The sequence below is a fragment of the Micromys minutus genome (genome assembly GCF_963924665.1).
Source record: "Micromys minutus genome assembly, chromosome: 7".
In the NCBI taxonomy this organism is placed as follows: Eukaryota; Metazoa; Chordata; class Mammalia; order Rodentia; family Muridae; genus Micromys; species Micromys minutus.
Window position 1 is genome coordinate 20,855,748 of NC_137976.1, and position 9,339 is coordinate 20,865,086.

The window sequence follows — 9,339 nt, forward strand, 5'->3', positions numbered from 1 at the left end:
TCAAGGAAGAAATGAGAAATGCAATACAATTTTAAAAAGAAAGGCTATGTGATAAAAGACCATGTATGTCATGCAACTAATGCAAAGGAATAAAACCATGTATTGCTTTCCATTATAGAGTTTTATCAAACTACAACCCTTCCAAGCTTAAGGGTTTCAGCATTATCTTAATTTTTCATAATAATTTGTATAATATTCACTTTCAAAAAATGTATAATTATATCACTTTTTTCCTTCTTTTCTCTTTCCAAAAATTTCCATTTAACCTCCATTTACCCTCTCAAATTAATTACCTCTATTTCTTTAATTTCTAGAGGATATAAATGATATTCTTTAGATATACTAATATAGCCTGCTTATTTTTATAAAGATTTATGTGTGTATATAATTTCATCACTAACCACATATCAATATCTAATCCAGGGTCTCTATTTTAGGGAGGATTAGTTTTATTTTTTTATGTGCAATATTAAGGTCAGTTGTCATTGAATAAATGAGTAATTATAGAAAAAGCAGGTCAATTGCAAGTTTTATAAAGTCAAAATACCCTTCAGGCTCATTGAAAAAGAAAAGGGGAGGTTAAATTTTCCCTTGATGTTAAAGTAAAGGGGGGGAAGATTTTAAAATCTTAAATCTGGAGACTTGGCTTTTCAAAATGTTTCTCAGAAGTCAATGTTAAAACACAGTTTTTCAGAGGTAAAACTCCCTTGGAGTAAACTCATACCTGACAGTTTAATGACTGATCACTGTCAACGTGGGTCAAGTTGGGTTTGGAGACTAGGAAGAGAATATTGTTTCACAGTGCTTTTCTGTCCCCAGGCTTCACCTTTTTTTTTTTTTTTTTTTGGACACAGAAGAAACATTTTATTCCATAACCCTGCATTGGTAATATTTCTGTAACTAATATTGGGTTATTAGGTTTAAAGAGCACTTATAGGCAAAGGTGGGGCTTAATTTTGCTTATCTCTTCCAGACAGACTGTAATTAGAAATAGCCTGGATTTTACTTAGTTTTGAGGGAGTTGTTATGTAAAGCCTTCACACACCCTTAGTATAATTAGCGCTATATCACTCCCATTAGTGTTTTAGATTGTGCCATAACGTCTCAGCTAAAGTTGCCATTACAGGGCAATTGCTATTTATTATGGTCATAAAGTAGACACTTTCCCACAGGGAGAAAGCTATAGTAGGCTTCCATTTAGAAGGCATGGCCAGACAGCGCATTCATTAGTCATGGGACCCTTGGGCTGAGAAGCCATTTTCTAATTCTCTGAGAAGCCTGTTGCTGTGCTTTTTCAGCAGGCAGTTGGGAAATCTGGAAACAGATGACAAACTGTCAAGTCATCGTTCTAAACAACAACATCAAAGGCTTAGCTGAGTTCCTTACAGTATCAAATCTTGGTGGTACGCCGAGCCTCCGTGGTAGGTGAGCCAGCTTAAGGAACAGCTTGGCAGTATTGACATAGACTGCAAAAGTGGCTTTTCCGCAAGAGGTCTACATGCCACAACTTGTACCTCTGCCATGTCTCTAGTGATCCCTGAAAAGTTCCAGCACATCTTACAAGTACTCAACACCAACATGGATGGGCGGCAGAAAATAGCCTTTGCCATCACTGTTATTAAGGATGTGGGGTGGAGATATGCTGGGGTTGAGGAAAGCAGACATTGACCGCCCCAAGAGGGCTAGAGAACGCACGGATGTTGAGGTGGGGTGTGTGATCACCATCACGCAGAACCTACGACAGTACGAGATCCCAGGCTGGTACTTGAACAGACAGAAGGAAGAAAAGGATGGAAAAGATGGAAATACAGCCAGGTTATGACCAACTGTCTAGACAACAAGCTGCGTGAAGACCTGGAGCACCTGAAGAAAATTCGAGCCCATTTTCAAAGGGAGCTGCTTCATTTCTGGGACCTTCGTGTCCGCGGTCAGCGCACCAAGACCACTAAGATGTATCGAAGAAGAAATGAGTCTCTGGGCCTTTGCTGTTAATAAATAGTTTATGTACTTTAAAAAAAAACTGCAAAAGTGATGTAGAGACAGACTGACAGATTAGATGTCAAAAGTTAAATTTGTTTAGGGCTTTAATTTTTAATTTAATTTTTAAAAATCATGTTTCAAAGTAGGTGGGAGTATGATGGCTTTCTCATCCTCTCTCTCTCTCTGTCTCTCTCTGTCTCTCTGTCTCTCTCTCTGTCTCTCTCTCTCTCCCTCTCCCTCTCCCTCTCCCTGTCCCTCTCCCTGTCCCTCTCCCTGTCCCTCTCCCTCTCTCTCTCCCTCTCTCTCTCCCTCTCTCTCTCTCTCCCTTTCTCTCTCTCTCTCTCTCTCTCTCTCTCTCTCTCTCTCTCTCTCTCTCTCACACACACACACACACACATTATTATATGCTAATGTGCAAGAGAATAAATGAAACTGGGAAGAATGACATAAAACAGACTTGCCATGTTTAGGACTTCCTTCCAAGATGAAATGAAAGAACAAGACCCTCGGTGATCTCTTTTGTCTAGGCATGTGATTGACAGCCCTGTAGACTTCTCTTTACTGACTGGCATGTCATGTTCTGCTACATTTACAAGATTCATTGTCCCGTATCAGCATCTACCATTTTTATATAGATCATGGATATTAGCATTTCAAGGTTTGCTGAGTATATTGTGTTGTTTTGATGAATTTTATTTCTCAAGATTCATTTTCCTGAGCCTCACAGAAAGAACCATTGAGGTTGTTGTTCTCACTAAAATAATCAATATTGTTTTAATTTTCCTAGTATTCATATTAAATGTTCAGCTTGTTTTTTTGCTTGTAGGGTTTCTTTTCTTTTCCAGCAGGACTGTACTCAGATGTATGTAATTGTGTTGAAATGTTAAAACTCAGCAAAATCTATGTAGAAAAATTAGACTTTAGTAACCTTGCATGATTTTGTCCTCCATGAATTCATTGCGATTCCCGATTGAAAGATCATGTTATGAATGTGAAATGGGAAGTTAACAGAAGTGTCAACCTCTGATTAGTTTCTAAGAAGCATGCCTTGCGATAGGTATTTTTTCAATGGCCTAGTCCTTACAAATTAAAATTTATAAATCCTTGTTATACATACCTTTAGTTCAGCTATAAACTAAAAATTAATGACTAGAAGAGTTTCTTTTCACTGATAAATCTCAGTTTGTATTTATGTAGACTTAAATTTTTCTCATTATTTTTGGAATTTTAATAAAGACATTATTTGTATTAATGTGTGCATCTGTGTGTATGTGCATGTGTGTGGGTGTGTGTGTATATGTGTACTCTACATGTACACCTGTGTGTAGAAGAAGACATCAGATCCAGGTTTCAGATGGTTGTGAGCCACTGTGTGGTTGGTGAGAATTGATTTAAGACCTCTGGTAGAGCAGCCAGTTCTTTTAACTTTTGAATCATCTCTCCAACTTCTTTTCCCCTATTAATTTCTTTTATGATGAGTGTTTAATTCAATAAGAAGCACAAACTTTAAAAAGTCTCTCTCACACACACACACACACACACACACACACACACACACCAATTTAAATAATTATGCCTTAGTTAAATGACCTAAATAAGCAAATATGAGCTTACTAAGTGAGACCATAGGATTTTACTTTATAAAACCTGCCCTGAAAATAAAATTTAAAATGAAGTCAAAGATGAAAGCTAACTTATTGACTATCTTCCTCAATTTTAGTGCATAGACAAACAAAATTATTTTAGCCAAGCAGTGGCATCACACACCTTTAATCCCAGCACATGAGAGACAGAAGGAGGAGGATCTAGAGCTTGAGGCCAGCCTGGTCTTCAGAGTGTTACAGAACATCCAGGGCTACACAAAAGCATTGTGTCTTGAGCTTTCCTTCTCCCAAGAAGTATTTTATATTTTCATATTTATTAGTAGCAATGCCAGGTAAAATACCTAAATGCATCCATTTCACCTTATCTTAAAGAATTCTTAGTTGCTCTCTTTATATTTATTTTTAAAATAAAATATGATGGCATCTTTCCCCCTTCCCTTTGTTCCCTCCAACCATACTCATACTCTGCCATTCTATCTTAAATTCTCAGCTTTAAAATTTTATAATATATGCAAAATATTATATAAATATTGTTACATATCATATACTATAAACTGTATACTAAATACTGTAAGCTATATTTCATATACCATATGGCATACATTTCACATATCATGTCATATACCATCATATAAATATTGTATATCATATTAAATAGTACACATTTTATATATAACATATTATATATTATGTGATATATTAATTATTAAACAGTACATATTATATAAATGTAACCTACACTGCTCCCTTAGTGTTATCTGCATGCATATGATTCCAAGACTGACAATTTGGAATTAGATATCCAGTTATAGGCCCCATCCCTGGGAAAGACAATTTAAAACACTTGCTGCAACTTTTAGTTACCTTTCCTTCTCTTTCTATGGCTAGAGCCTGATGTGCTATCTTTCCATGTTCTGGTGTCCATTGGTCTTGTGCTTTGTCTTGTTTAAACAGTTATATTGTTGAGGTATCCTGGGCGAAATGTCCCTTTTCTCTGGGAGACACAATGTCATAGCAGCTTCCCTGGATTTCTTTGGAAGATTCCTGTGTCTTCCTGGACTCTCTATCACAATGTTCCTTGGACCTTAGAGGAGTTTTGTTACGAAATAATCAACTGCATTCGAATATCCCATGACCAAGTCTTCTTTATGTTTTGACCATTAGTGGTTTCCTGGAATGGTCTCTGTTTGTTGCTAAGCAAAGTTTTTCAATGCGGGCTGGGAGCCCTATTTGTAGATAAAAAGATAAGTTTTTAAGGTGTGGTTGGGAATTATGATGGTTTAGTAAATTAGTACAGTAACTTCTCTTCTAAGAACTATGATCTCACTAGCCCTAAGTTCCCCAAGGTTTCAATGCCAGGCATGATTTTGTTCCCATAGACTAGGCCTTAAGTCCATTCTTTCCCTATTGCTGCCTTTTTTGATGCAAACTCAGCCTACATGTTATTGAAAATTAACAATCTAAGACTTCAGAGATTTGATATTGTTTTGTGAGATAAAAGGAACCTTTGAAGCAGAAGGGTGACATAATAACAGCTTATTTAATGAAAATTACAAATGTCTAGAGGGTCAAAGACTATTGGATGTGAATATTAGGAACAATTACAATGATTCAAAAAGAATAATATTGACAGTGATTTGGATCAAGTGGGTAAACTTGAAGGTATGATTATTTTTAATATAGACATAATGGATTCTTCTATGATCACAATGTGATATCTGCATTAGTAACAGTGAAGGTGACTCCAAATAGTCATTCTGAACAAATACATTGGTTGCAATTTGTTTATTGAGTAGATACACTTCAAGATGAAGAGAAAAGAAAAAAAAAAAAAAAACAGGAAGCATAAAGAGATCAGTTTGGGACATACTAACTTAAAAAAAAAAAGTCTGTTAGACATTCAGTTTCAAGAAAAAAAAAGTATGAATCTACATGTTCTGGAAATCAGAAAAGTAGTTTGGCTGCAAATTTTTCTCTTAATTAGCATATAGATGGTATGCAAAGCCATGGACCAGATGTGATCACCAAGAGAAATAACTGTGGCCTTGGCACTCCAAGATTTTACAGAATAGGAAACTGAGAGGAAACATCTGGAAAGAGTGTAATGCTGTAGTTAGACCCAGAGACAAAGTAGGGAGTTGTGGTATACAAAAAGTTAAGTGCTCAAAAAAATACTTTAGAGATGAGAAAAGGACTGTTTGAGCTTCCCATGGTGAGGTCGCTGATGACCTTGGTAAGAGCTCTTATGCAGTGTGGTCATGGTCTTTTTTAAAGCCTGATTTAAATTAGTTTGAGGAAGTTGAAAAGGGGTAAAAAAGAATTATTGACAGCTCATTTGAAACAAATAACCTCCTTGCTCTTGACATATGCCAGGCTGAGCTGGAATAATTGGATCCCCTGCCTATACCTTTGATAGGAATGCATGGATATTGTTCATTAAGATTTTCTTCAAATTCTCTCTATAAAGCAAACAAGTAAAACTACAACAAACATCTTGCTGAGCTACAGACTGAAACTCCAATGGGAAAGGTCTGCAGAGGAAAAATGCTGATAAATAAGAAAGAAATTTGTTTTGTGATTGTATTAAAATGGAAATACTCAGTTTCCTAAATGTTGTTATATTTAACTAAAAGGACAATACTGTCTATTCATAAAGTTAGTAGTTTGGTTATGATTTTTAAAAATTAAATGTATAAAAGGCATTTTAAAAGAATGCCTGGTTGTGATTAATTTAAGTAAACCAAAGGCATTTCTTATGTCAAATTTCTCTTCTTGGAAATATCTTAGCATGCACAAGAACTTCATACCATAATGGCAGAGTATCCTTCTTCAACTTTCAAATACTCACTAGTATTCCTAACTGTATAGATTGTATATGTTCTGCTGTTTCTCTATTCTTAAGGCATTCTGGTTCTTTCATTCAGCATTTTGACATCCATTATATAACAGACACCTTTATTTATATTTCTTCTATACTATATTTGTATCACATATACACAACAAGGTCATCCTTGGCCGCCAATTGTAATAAACTAGTGCATTTCCTTACTCCATCTCCTCATGTGCATGTGCATCTACTACTTTGATCCACAAGACTAGTGCCATATGGAGCACCACAGGGTTACAAGGCCTTATGCACTGCTTCTATACAATGGTGTTTATAGAGTAATGATGAAGATTCCATGCAAAGTATTTTCTTTCTAAACTACACTCCTATTGCTCAACCATTCTCCAGTGGAAGGCCTTACACCCAGAAGGATAGGAGCAGAACAAATGAAGTGAAAAAATTATAAAATAAAGGAGCATATGCCTTTATAGTTGGGAAGGTAGGGTATGTCAAGAAAAAATCTAGGGGAGTTCAGGAAGGAGGATTTGTTCTAAATACATTCTAAGGCACTCTCAAAAAAATAGTCCAAATATTTTTAGAAATATTTTTTCTCAAGGTAATTATCAGTGAACTTGAACTATAATATTGTTTTTAAGTATGTTGGGAGCCTTATGTCTTGAGAAAGGTAAAGCTTCATTGTTTTTAGCTTTGCCCTCCACAATTTCTGTTTTCTATATCTCAACTTTTTGTATTTGAAACACATTTCTGTTCAATATCCTGTGTAAGTCAGTGAGGTCAGTTTGTAATATTTCATGACCCTTAATGTTACTGCTGAGAAAAAAATAATTTCTAACTTTAACTATGCTTAAAATTTTATGTGTTTGAAAGCTACTTTTATCAGCTTCTGAATTCCATACTAATCCTATGTCCCTATTAAAATATTTTATTTGCTCAATTACCAAGAAAGTTTTATCAAAGTGTCCCTATATAGAAAGCAAAGTTCAAGGGAACGTTTTGCTCATCACCACACATCTGGAAAGGTACTGAGCAAACCTATCTTCTGTGGGTAGATGATGTCTCAGTAAGGGAGACTTCCCCCCCCACCCCCGCCTCTTTCTGGACTTAACTGACATTTGTTCACTGCTTTCCAAGTCTTTACTCCCTCATTTAGGGAGTTTTATCTAGTCTTCTAAAACCCATTTCTCAGATTCACATCTTAGTGTTGAATTCTGGTATCTCTTTCGGTTGAGAAGTCTTTACATTGGATTACTGAACTCATGCGGTCACAGTCATCTGATTATGATCCTTCCAGCTTAGTTACTGGAGGTGCTGCCAACAGCCTTACACACAAAGAGCTGATCACCAAAAAAGCATGTTTGAAAACTTGCCCTAGCAAACTCCCAAGACTCAATAGTGAGAAACAAGATGTGTGTCTGAAACGGTCTGACCATCATAGTCTTACAGTGTTCATTGGTACGATCAAAATTTCAAGATACTGCCATCTAAGTTTCTTTTGGGTTCCATGTTAACTTTTCACCATCAATATAGGCAGTCTTCCTTATAAGCAAAAGTGCCACTGTGACCTTTATCTTCAGGCTTTCTGTCAGTTGTGACAGGGGATTTTCCTCACTGCCAATTAGGCAAATACATTTTGTTATAAGACTGACAGGTGGAAAAGCAATATGTCTTTCATCGAAAAAGATGAATATTTTAAGGAAGGGTATCTTTATGTGCTCTAATAAAATTAAGATTGGACAAATTCTACCTCAACATCTAAAATATTATTACACTGATTTGATGAATATCATCATAAACTCTGACCACAATGGGGCACTATTTTCCATAAGATGTTCAGAATAAAGAAATGGTTGAAGCATTACAACAAACGCACTAAAAACTAAGCCATTGGCACTTTTTAGATAGGAGTTGAAAGAAAATAATCCATTCTATTCACCAGAAAGATATCCAGTCACTTTCATCTTATTTATATTAAATGCCATTCTGAAGAGTTACCCAAAGTCTCCTAAAAGAGGATTTGATCAGTAGGGAAAGTATTAAGTAATGAATTTCCGTGCTTTGAACTTTATGCATGCCTTCACATAAAATAACTTTCTGATGCATAAATCTCTTTTATCCCATGCAGATGCCACAAAATTTAGACATGGGTGTTGAGAAATGCCAACTTGGAATTTGAGAAATAAATCTCAGTACGGATCAGGCAATGTAGATAGAAGAGGACATTTTGTTGCTCAGCTCTGACACTTAATGTGATGATAATGTCTTTATGCAATATAATTGTAGTACTTGGAATAGTATTAGTCTCTTAAACATTGGCCTCAGAATGAACTATTACTTACTCTTCTGAGGTATGTTTGTTTAAGAACTGTGATGGGTATATGGGTGTAGGTAAAAAGCATCCATGTCTTGTATATGTTTTATCACCTAATTAATATATTACCAACATAGAATATCTTATATACATATTTTGAGTTAAATCATCTCAGAGGGCTGACAGACATAAATGCACATATCACAAGTTTATAGACCTTTTTATCAGGATCTCAAATATGTATATCTGTTCATGCAGAAAATACTAGATTCCAATTTAACACAAAAGCAAAAGACAGCTCATAATTCTAATTCTTATTATCTCCCTGTCCACCAATTCTTTTTTTTTTTAATTTGGCAGTGTTTTATTTTCCTTTACAATTTAATAAGTACTTCTTGTCAACTGCACATGAAGTAAGGCTGCTTGGTGATCCAGAAAGATCATGACTATGGAGTTTTACTGACCGTGTGAAGTCTTCACTAGTGAGTGGAATGACTTGTATGACGTCACTGTCAAACCAGCAAGACTGAACTTATGCACCCATCGTTTTCAGGACTGTTGGTAACTTGGGCGTACTTTCCCCAGATAACCTTGCCTCC

General features: G+C 35.7%; 1 pseudogene across 1 annotated transcript; it reads left to right on the forward strand.

Annotated features, from left to right (window-relative positions):
* Positions 1-1,521: 1,521 nt before the first annotated feature.
* Positions 1,522-1,992, forward strand: LOC308422613 (small ribosomal subunit protein uS13-like; annotated as a pseudogene). Its single transcript has one exon. The product of its transcript is annotated as a small ribosomal subunit protein uS13-like (transcript).
* Positions 1,993-9,339: the final 7,347 nt, after the last annotated feature.